Source organism: Condylura cristata, unplaced genomic scaffold, assembly GCF_000260355.1.
Source record: "Condylura cristata isolate star-nosed mole 26May11 unplaced genomic scaffold, ConCri1.0 scaffold00002, whole genome shotgun sequence".
In the NCBI taxonomy this organism is placed as follows: Eukaryota; Metazoa; Chordata; class Mammalia; order Eulipotyphla; family Talpidae; genus Condylura; species Condylura cristata.
Window position 1 is genome coordinate 43,038,200 of NW_004567103.1, and position 10,575 is coordinate 43,048,774.

Sequence of the window (10,575 nt, forward strand, 5' to 3'; positions counted from 1 at the left end):
GTCACAAACTGTTATACTACATGCACATACACACAGACCCCTATGTATATGAGCAGGGTTTTAAAATTCTTACCTGTTACAATGGACTAACAACCACAAACTATAAACAAGGTGAAAATTTCACATTTGGTGGCATTTGAAAGGTTTTGAAAGCATTTAGAGACCACCATTTTTGTGTTAAGTAACAGGGACTTCTGTGATAAAAATGAGTAGTTTTTTGGTTTTGTTTTTAAGTAGCCTCTTCTAGTATTTAAGGGATACCAGCTTTGCTCAGAAATCATGTATCAGGAGATTTACCGGGGCTCCATTTCTTTTTCTAGGGGAAAGCTGGATCAGTAAGATGGGCAGAGAAGGGGACCAGAAAGTTTCCTCTATTGGTAAAGAGAATTCTGTAGAGAACTCTAGACTGTTGGCAATTATTAAGGGGAGAAAATGAGAAGAAAATGAAAAGCAAAGTATTTTAGAGGGTATGGACAGTGAGACTTCATGGCAACAGGACTAACAATATTAACTATATATATTCATTTTGTTCATAGTGTATGTTTTCTCTATTTGTAGAAAGCTACAGTAAAGGAACTGCCATGGAAATACATGCATATAAGGTTAGAATCACTGTGCGTTCTCAGGTAACACTTTACATCCTTCACGCCCTTTTCCCCCAGTCTTTTATTTTTCCCTCATTTTAGGTATATCTTCTCTTCAGACAATTAAAACTGTATTCTCAGAGAAGATCAGAATACTACTTATATTGCTAAATGATTCTCTTGTCCAAAAGGACCCCTGAAAGATCTTCCTCTACTGCATGAGGTAGATAACTAACTATTGGGACAGACTAGTGAGAGAGGGATAAGGTGGAGAAATTTAAAAACAAACCTACTGTCAATTGAAAATGAGTCAAAACTGGAGAAAAGAATTTCAATTTTGATGTAAGATGGAAAATAACTGCATTTTTCCCCCCTGAAACAAATGTCTCATTTGATGTGGAGAGTATCACCATTTTAGTCAACATATTCTAGATCTAATAATGAGTGGTCTGTCAGTTGCACATTTTGTCTATTATGTGATGTTGGTAATCTGAGCTGCTGAGGTTTTGTTGATATCTCACACTAACACTACTGCAATATTACTGACACTAGATAGGGATGGTATTTTCACTTAAACTTGAGAAGGAAAGTGTTAAGAATTTGGCTTATTTCAGGTCTCTTAGTTAAAGTCTCAAATCAGTTTTAAATCTGAGCTGCTGAGGTTTTGTTGATATCTCACACTAACACTACTACAATATTACTGACACTAGATAGGGATGGTATTTTCACTTAAACTTGAGAAGGAAAGTATTAAGAATTTGGCTTATTTCAGGTCTCTTAAAGTCTCAAATCAGTTTTAAAAGAGAAGTGAGTTGGCTCACACACATTTGAATATACAGGCCAGAAATCTGTTAAACGGTCCAGCAGCATTATAATTTCACTTTTATGCCAAATACCATTATTGAACTTCAAGTTCATTAACTCTCAAATACTTTCCCCCCAAAATCTTCCAAAAGTTTCACTTTGAAGATAATGTTTGACATTTTATGTTAACTCAAAAACTTTATTAATAATTGTTATAGACTAGAAATCAGAACATAAAGGAAAAACAAGACATTGAAAAAAACTTTATTTTTTAAAAATTGACTATACTGGTTATACTTTTCAACTTATGCCAATAAGTACTTATCATAAAATCACTATTTTAATATTGAAATAATAAAGTCACAGAGCAACACTTAGACTTTTTAGCACAGTACTTCAGTGTTTTTAGGAGTTAATTTCAGACTAGTAATAGTTTCTTTTTGTCCCTATGTCAATGAAATGATCCTCACCCATCCCTCCCCTTGCTTGAGCAGCTATTTTCAAAGCTTGACAGACATTTCTTTGGTATTGCAGCATCCTATTAAACAGTAATATAGTATTGTGGAAAGAAAATCATTTCTAAGCCATGTTCCAATTCGTGTCTTACTGCTTTCTGAAGTGTTAATACGGAGTTGGTGGTGTTTTAAAGGTTAGACATCTCTATTAATAAACATATATTTTTGATGTTGCTAAAAATAACTGTTAAAATCAGATACACCGTACATATAAAGTAGGCAGGTTTTTCCCTTTAATGCAAGTGGTTGGACTGTTTTAAATTACGGTTATATAGTGGGAGACACTGTATTTCCTAGTTATGATTCAAAACATAATTATGTGCTAATACATACTGTCGTACCTAAGAGCTGGAAGAATCAGTCCCGATTATAGCTTAAATTCGAACAAAGTCATTCAAAGTAATGACTTTTGCTTTTCAGAACTGATTGTTGCTTTCCAGGCTAATTACCGGCATACTCCGCCTCTTTCAAACCTCAGTGTAACCGAAGCTTCCCTTCTCAGGTTTCAGAAGAGCGGGAAGGTGGGTTATGGCTCAGGCCTCACTTGGCTTCACCCTCCTTCCTACTGAAGGCGGGGAAATGAGAATAATGGAAATACTGGATTGTCGGAGCTGGGCTCCAACGACTCATCCGGTCTTCTCGCCCACAACTCCAGTCTTTTGAGAGTTCACCTTTCCTCCGCGGCCGCGGCCAAGCTCCTCCGGCGACTTCAACATCCACCTGCTCCAGCACCCGACACCTGCACCCACCTCACGCCGGCTGCCAATCACAGGTTCCAGCAGTTCCAGGGCCACAGACGCCACTCTATAGGCTCTCTGGTCCCGCCCCCTCCAGCACTGCTTCCCGCCCTTCGAGTTATTTATCCAATCATCAGCGTGCGAGTGCTCTTCGGCTCCCGCCCCCTCCGTTCCCGGTCCCGCCCTTAAACCTACGGAATCACCTGACCCATAGGCAAGAAGGGGCGTGTGCGTGAAAGGGCGGGGCAAGAGAAGAAAGGGGAGAATGCCGGGAGTAGGGCGGGGACAAGGGTTGTCAGTCCGATCTCGCGAGAGAGGACGGAAGCCTGTGGGAGCCCGTGGCCTTTAAAGTGCGGTTCAGCCCTTTCCTCCCGGGGTAGTTTGTAAACACGGCTGAGCTCGGTCCTGCAGAAGACCGAAATAAGCATGAAGTAGTGACCTGGAAAGGTGAGTAGTGATGGGGAGGAGGCCGCAGAACTGAAGACTGTAGGGAAACGGAGAAAGAAGGCACTAACATGGCGACGTCGCACACCGTAGTCCCCACCCCCCGCTTTCCATCACCTCGGGCGCTCCTGCCTTGGTTCCTAGCCCTCGGGTTGCTGTAGCGGTGCTGCCACCTCAGCGCCCCGCCTGGCCTCCGCTTCAGAAGCCAGACCAGCGGGGCCGGACCGTTAGGTAACTGCCGTTCAGTGTTCCGGCCCCTCCCCGCTCGCGCGCTTTCCTAACGTAGGGGAAAAAGGAATAACGGCTCTTTGATCCCTCCCCTCGATTTATCGTCCCCTTCTCATGGTCAGTTCAGAGGTGTCTGGGGCCCACGTAGGTTTTGCCTAGAGCACAGGGAGACACCTTTTCAGTTGTGGGATTGAGCAGGAAGAGGGATGACTCTGGTCTCCTCACCCAGGACTCAATGGCCAGGAACTCTGTGTGTGTGATGGTGGCAAGAAGAGCAGGATTGGGAGGCGCGGCTGAAAATAGGGTCAGGGTCCCTGGCTGCAGTGGAACTTGATGAAGCGAACGGTATGGAGAACTTGGGAGCTGAAGTCTTGGCCTTTTCTGTCCTTTTAGCCCCTTTACACTCCCCCGGTGGGGCGGGGCTGAAATGTGTGTGCAGATTAATTTTGGTATGTTCCCCCATCTTTTATGCCCCTGGGTGGACTGCAGAGCTTCTGTAGGGAGATAAAATGTGCTTTTTTATTGGTGCTCTAGGGACTAGGGCCTTGTGCTCGCGTGTGTGTGTTCGTCTTCCACACATTAGGAGGCAGAAGGCGAAGGAGCTGAGGACTATTTTTTGCCCATAGGTAGTATAAAATTGTCTTTGCCTAATGGGATTTTAAAACTGGTGAAACCAAGAGCAAAACTACTTTGAGTGTGATGGAGTAAAGGGATTACTCTGCATGGACCATCAAGCCCATTGACTAATTCCTAAATTATCATGTAAAAGTTTACAATTTCTTAGAAATTTTAAATTATGGATACAGTGATAGTACACAAGTTAGTATATATATTTGAAGTCAGAACAGAACATTCCTCTGGGCACACTTACTGTCCTATTTGAAGAAATTTACATCCAATGGCATTGTCAGTAATAGCCTTTCTAGGAGTAATCTTTAAATAGCCATATAGGAACGTGAGAAGCTTGTTAAAAAGTCAGCCCTAAGGTTTTAAATGCCCTGGAAGATAAATTCAGCGTAATTTGTATCATGAGTTTAAATTTTTTACATTGACTTGCAGAATACACTGTAAATACTATTTTCCAAACTGCAGGAACATCTTTGTTAAAAAGTATGTAAGAAAAACAGACATACCCTCTGAAGCTCAAGAAGCAGAATAAAGGAATTTTGGGGATCTAAGTCCATCAGTACTTAAGTTCAACAATAAAATTCCTAGTCTTTTAAATTGTTAGACTCTTCCATGTTTGCAGTGGTGTGTCTGCTTTCCTACCACTTACTGAATCCTGCTGAGATACTGCTACTATTATATTTTTAATTATTTAAAATATAAATGTAATCTTGTGATAATATAATTTAGGTGTGTTGTATTTTGTCAGCAAGGAAGGTTTTTTGTTTTTTAAGATTTTATTTATGCATACAGAACTAGGGTACAGGGGTACAGGCTAGAGGTGCAGAGAGGATTCAGTAGAGACAGAGTGGGAGCAGAACAGGCAGATTGACCCAGTGCACTGCTGAGGGGAGCAGTGGGTGAGACAGGAGAGGTCTGCTGCGCCATGTGGGTCACCACCAGGGTGGAGATAGAACTTGTACTAAGTGGCTTTAGCTTCTAGTGCTGTGCTTTAACCCACTGCTCTACCAGGGAGGGCCAACTTTTTTTTTTTTCCAAAAGATTTAGACTTTGTTTTTCTTAAAAATTACTAAAACTGTTGACAGTATAATAAAAATCTAAGTATTAGGCAGTTTTATATAATTTATGTGTTGGGTGTTTATGCTAATTGAGTTATGTAATGTAAGAGCTACTTTTTTTTTAATTGAAGATTTCATAGGATTTCTGACTGATGAAATTGTTGTTATGAATTATATAAAATTTACAATGATGGTTATTTCCATGTTTAAGTGACACTTGACTCAAATGATATGTGTCTTAGAGCCAAATTGAGCCTCTCTTTCCTTAATATACTCTTTTAGTATATAGTAAGTATATAGTCTATGTTATAGGGTCTGTTAGGAAGCAGTTTGTCACTTTTATCTATTCCCTTGCAGCGTTGGACAAATTATATAACTCCTCTATGTCTCAATATCCTTATCTTTAAGGATATTAAAAATTACAGCCTTTTTGTGAGTATTCAAATTACATATATATGTGAAATATATATATTATATATGTATGTATATATATATTTTTATATATACATACATATATAAAATGCTTTAAAAGCTTTCAGGAACTTAATGAGTACTCAGTAAGTAATGTGATAATTACAATTGTTGAAGTCCATTCAGAAATAATAACCTAGCACAGCCCCTGCAGTCATGTTTGTGACAAGTTCAAAATAGTACAGCAACCATCTATTTGGTAGCTTTGGCAGTAGTTGGATTTTCCCTAAGAACTTATTTGTGATGAAACTACCTTAGAATTTTCATAAATTCATATGAGAAAATATCTCATTATTCCATATATGGCCTTACTGTGGCATAACATATCCATATTTTGAGCTAATTAAAATTGTGAAACTGTGAATGAAATTATAAATTTCAGCTGTTTCCTTCTCTTCCACCAATCACGGTGTAAACATTTCTGTAAGAGCTTTCTTCTCTCCATAGTGTAAGAGTGATTAAATTAAAACACTACATTTCTATTTTTAATTTTTTACTAATTATTCAATAATAAAACTATCAATTCTTCAATAGTCACTTTCTTTTTAAAATCATTTATAAGATAAGGTTTTTTTACATTTTTTTTAAAAAGGATTTATTTATTCATATAGAACTGGAGTACAGGCTAGAGATGTGGAAGGTGAGAGGATTCACCAGAGACAGAGTGGGGAGCAGAACAGGCAGATGGATGAAGTATACTGCTGAGGGGAGCAGCGGGCGGGTCAGGAGAGGTCTGCCACGCCATGTGGGTCACCTCCCGGGCAGACGGGGATTGAACTCATGCGGAAGTGGCTTAAGTTTCTTAGTGCAGTGCTTTAACCCGCTTCGCCACCAGGAAGGCCTGTAAGATAAGTTTTTAATGGTAGAAATTTTTAAAGAATATTGATATATTCTTACATTCTTCTTTTTTTTTTTTTAAGATTTATTTATTCATACAGAACTAGCGTACAAGCCAGAGGTGCAGAGGTGGTGAGAGGCTACACCAGAGACCAAGTGGGAAGCAAAACAAGCAAAATGAAGTACACTGCTGAGGGGAGCAGTGGGTGTGTCAGGAGAGATCTCCTGCACCATGTGGGTCACCTCCAGGGCCTGGGGTCGAACTGCACTGAAGCGGTTGCCGCTTGCTTGCAGTGCTGTGTCCTTAACCGCTGCGCCACCAGGGAGGCCCATTAATGGTAGAAATTTTTAAAATACAGTGAGAGATAAATATATTTTATACATCTACCTTGAGCAAAAATAGAGCTGTGGACATTAAGAACAGATATATATGATTACCAAATTCAAAAGATGTTATTGATAAAAACTTGTGTTAGCACTGTTTATATTCATAGCCATGAATCTGTAAACTCTTTGTATATAGCTAAGTCTTAAACTGTAAATCAAGAACTTGCTTACGTGATATTACCTTAGGAACTAGAGATGTAAGGATATTGTAGATTCACTTAAAACATGAAATTTTAACTCAAAATTGGACTAATTGATATTTAAATTAAAGCATTTTTAAGAAGATTGTATTTATTAATGCATACTGAACTGGGGTACACGCCAGAGGTGTAGGTGTCATGAGGGAATTCTTCAGGGACAGAGTAGGGAGCAGAACAAGCAGATCGATGAAGTATACTGCTGAGGGGAACAGTGGTCAGGTCAGGAGAGGTCTGCAGTGCTATGTGGATCACCTCCATGGCCAGAGGTCAAACTCACACCGAAATAGACACGGCCAGCTTTGCAGTGCTGCATTCCAGCCCACTGTACCACCAGGGAGGGCCTTAAAGCATATTTTGAGATATTGGACTGATCGTATATTTATAACATATGTGCATGAATACAGTATTGAAAAAAGTCTGTGATCTTTGTGTTCCAACTTTGAGGAATTTTATGAACACTTTAGTATTGTTACCTGGAGTTGTGATATGTATACAGGACATAACTTTTATCTGCTGTGAATGGGGAAACAGTAAAAACTACTGTTTTCCTCATTAAAGCTGGACTTAAATTTTTCTCTCTTCCAAGTAGTTTGATTTCCTTTCATGGATGAAATAAATACTATGTACCAAATAAACTTGCAGGATAATACCAGGTTCATGGCTTAAAGATTAAAGTGAAAATCTCTTGTCTAAAAAGTAAACTAAATATGTAGTTCTCAGTTTCTAGCTTTAAAAATACAGTGTTAAGATTAGGATTAATTAGGAAAATGTACATTTAAAGTCAAAATAAAGCACAGTAGAATTATCTTTTGACAGCCCTGAATCTGCTATTTTGTTTCATACAATGGAGGATTGTGGCGAAAGCATGCTGCTTAAACTTTCCTAAGGTAGCAACTTAGGTACTTCAACCTTGAAAAGAATGAAGTTCTACTAATTTATTTGGACAGGTTTTCAAAGTGTTAGGTTTAAGTTTGTTATTATGACTGTATCCGTTTCCCAGGATGAGCTCTAGGATCCCTTCTTGAATTTAGTGATCCTTGACCGAGGATGTAAGGAGGAAATTATAGCACAGAGAAAACTTTAAGGTACTGTTGCCATTGAATTCTTGGGCACAAATTCATCCTTCTGGGTACCTTAATATTTTTACTTCTGCACACTTTTTTTTTTTTTAATTCCTGTATCACAAATGCTATATACTTAACATCTTAAGATAACATAAAATTTATCTCAAGTTTGTGTAGACCAGAAGTCCAGGTAGACTCAGATAGGTCTTTTATTTTAGGATCTTAGAAAGTCAAATCACTGTTTGACAGAGTTACATATCTGTTATTGGAGTGTTTGGGCACAAGTCTATTTCTAAGTTCATTAGATTATTGCCTAAATTCAGGTCCTTACACTTGACTAAAATTCCTCTTCCTGACTGTCAACCAGGGCCCCTAGAAGCTGCAATATTTTAAACTTGCCTGCTTTACGTCCCTATCTTGTAGCTAATCTGTCTGACTTCTGCTGCTGCTGAATCTTTTTGACTCCAAAGTTCTCTGTTCTTAAAGGCTCACATGATTACTAGGGTAATTGTATTTAAAATCTGTGGTCTTTTCACATCTACAAAGTTGTTTTCCTATTTACCATAACCTCTTCACAGGTTGTGGCAATGAAGATATAGATATCTGTTACTGATCACCTTATACTTCTCTGCAACAAATATAAATTAATCTTTTCAAAATTTCTTAGTGGTTTTCTTCCCTTAAAGGTCTGTCAGGATACTGTACAATATATTTGAATTCAGAAAATATTCTAAAAGTTATATCTTGCTTTAATAGAAATATTTATGAGGGAATTCTGCAACACTTTAGAGTTTATGGTACCTTGCTTAATGGAAGCTATGTGACACTCTTATATTATCCCCTTGTTTTGTTACATGGAGGTTTTCACAACAGATGGGCAGTACATTATAATAATCTAAGATTATTGGTATCTGTGTGGAAGTATAAGTTTCTTTTGAAATGTAGAAGAATGAAGACTTAGACAAAGTAGGCAGACGAATTTTAGGAAAGCAAACATTAGGGAAGTTGAAAATGTGGACATTTTCTTAATGTTCAGGTGTCCCTTGAAAAGTATTGTATCGTTAGCAATACATACACATCTTTTAGCAATATACATGCACTCTGTTGCCTTTAAAAAAATGTCCCCAATTTGCCTAATTCCTGTCCCTCCAGAAGGCCAGTAGTCCACTTCTTTTTACTATTTAGGAATTTCTTTGAATATGTTAGATTTTTCTGAGTACATGCCTAAGAGGGTAAATGTCTTGTTCAACCTTTTGGGCCCCTTTTTCTGCACAGTATCTGCCACTGTCTAAAGTATTTGCCGTTAGCCGTATCTTGCCCTCTTCAGCAAAGACCCTATCCCTATCCGTTAGTTATATTCAATCTAAGAACATGAAGCAGCTAGAGTAGGGAAATAGTGGTAAAGGAGAGGTTCCTTACAGCTCTGTCTTTTAAGTTGCTAAAGAAAAATAAACATTTCCCTGAAAGAAATAATTTATAGAAATATAATTACCTACAAGACATGAACCTTTACATTTATCTCAAAGACCTTTTCCCTCTGAATTGCTGCTGCAATTACAGTTCCCATTTTATTTGTGTAGCTAGGAACAGTCTACATATAAAAATTTTGTTGTCATCTTAGAAGTGTCTCTCTAGCTTCTGATACATCAAAGTTTTAAACTTAACTAAGGCTACTTAAGGCAACTTTAAATTCATGTTAAAGTGTAACTCTGCAACAGTCTGCAATAGGAAAACCAAGTTCATACATGACCTAATATAGCCCTCAAAATAAAGATAATTGAAAGTTTACCTTTTAACATTTTTTTCCAGGGATCATTGCCTTTTCGTAGTGCAGTTAGTAATTTTTTTTTTTAAGATTTATTTATTTATGCATACAGAACTGGGGTACAGGCCAGAGTTGCAGAGGGATTCACCAGAAACAGTAGGGAACAGAACAGGCAGGTTGACGAAGTACACTGCAGAGGTGAGCAGCGGGTGAGACAGGAGAGGGCTGCTGCACTGTGGGTCAGCTGAAGTTGCTTACAGCTAGCTTCACAGTACTGCACTTTAACCTGTTGCACCACTAGGGATGGTCATTAACTAGGTTTTATGCCAAGTTCTTATCAAAACTTGCCATATTTACATAATTGTCTTGTGCAGTCATTTAAGTTTAGTGTACCACCTGTGGGAATTTTAGTTTCCACACTACAGCTATTTAGGTTGCTGCTTTAACTCTTGCATTGTTCTGGTCTTCCAAGAATTCCCTTCCTCTGTCACTCACAGCTTGACTTAAGAACATTGGTCTTACTGCTTGACCTTTGGCAGGACCTCCTGTTTTTGAAAGTTCCTTTTAGTATTAGTAGACTGCCAAGGTAATCTCTCTCTACAAGGTATCTAACCAGCCGCCTTCCATTTAAAAAGTGAGATGAATATGATGAACAGAGAAAACTAATTGTTCACCAGTACTTGTTACCTTCTTTTTCCTTTTTATAGATGTTCCAATTGTGAATAGAACTTATGGCAAAATATAGAATGTATTTTTCAATTTTCCTGTTAACTATGGTCATGTGACTTAAGTTCTGGCCTATGGCATGTAAATAGATATTTCTTGTGTTTTTTTTTTTTTTTTAAAGATTTATT

The 10,575-nt window shown here is 38.3% G+C and overlaps 1 protein-coding gene across 2 annotated transcripts in view; it reads left to right on the forward strand.

Annotated features, from left to right (window-relative positions):
• The first annotated feature begins 2,931 nt into the window (after positions 1–2,931).
• ATF2 (activating transcription factor 2) overlaps positions 2,932–10,575 on the forward strand; it is a 69,686-nt gene continuing 62,042 nt past the window's right edge. For both annotated transcript variants that reach the window (XM_004674506.1, XM_004674508.1), the window contains exon 1: positions 2,932–3,087. The gene's annotated coding sequence lies outside the window, so the exon portion shown is untranslated. The remainder of the gene's footprint in view (positions 3,088–10,575) is intronic.